Below are 330 nucleotides of genomic sequence, written 5' to 3' on the forward strand. Positions count from 1 at the left end.
GAGAGTACACTTTTCATTCCGATTGTAGTTATCAGACGTATAAAGAGGAAATAACACATCCGGAGAACCGGTTTTATTCAGATAATCCTGGGAGGTCGCGGTTGCTCTATGGTTGTTGGGAAAAAATATTTTCGCCAACAGATAGAGGATTTATTTGCTCTTGCTTACATGCCAAAAATTAGATATTAATACTTCCAGTACACGATTGTCGGTTCTGTGAAATAATGGGCGCATGAAGAACATGTAGCCATACATGTGCGTTCTTTCTTTAAGGATAATATCCTAGTATAATTTAATTATATAAATACATAATTAAGTATAATTCATGGA

The sequence above is a fragment of the Argiope bruennichi genome, chromosome 6, assembly GCF_947563725.1.
Source record: "Argiope bruennichi chromosome 6, qqArgBrue1.1, whole genome shotgun sequence".
NCBI lineage: Eukaryota > Metazoa > Arthropoda > Arachnida > Araneae > Araneidae > Argiope > Argiope bruennichi.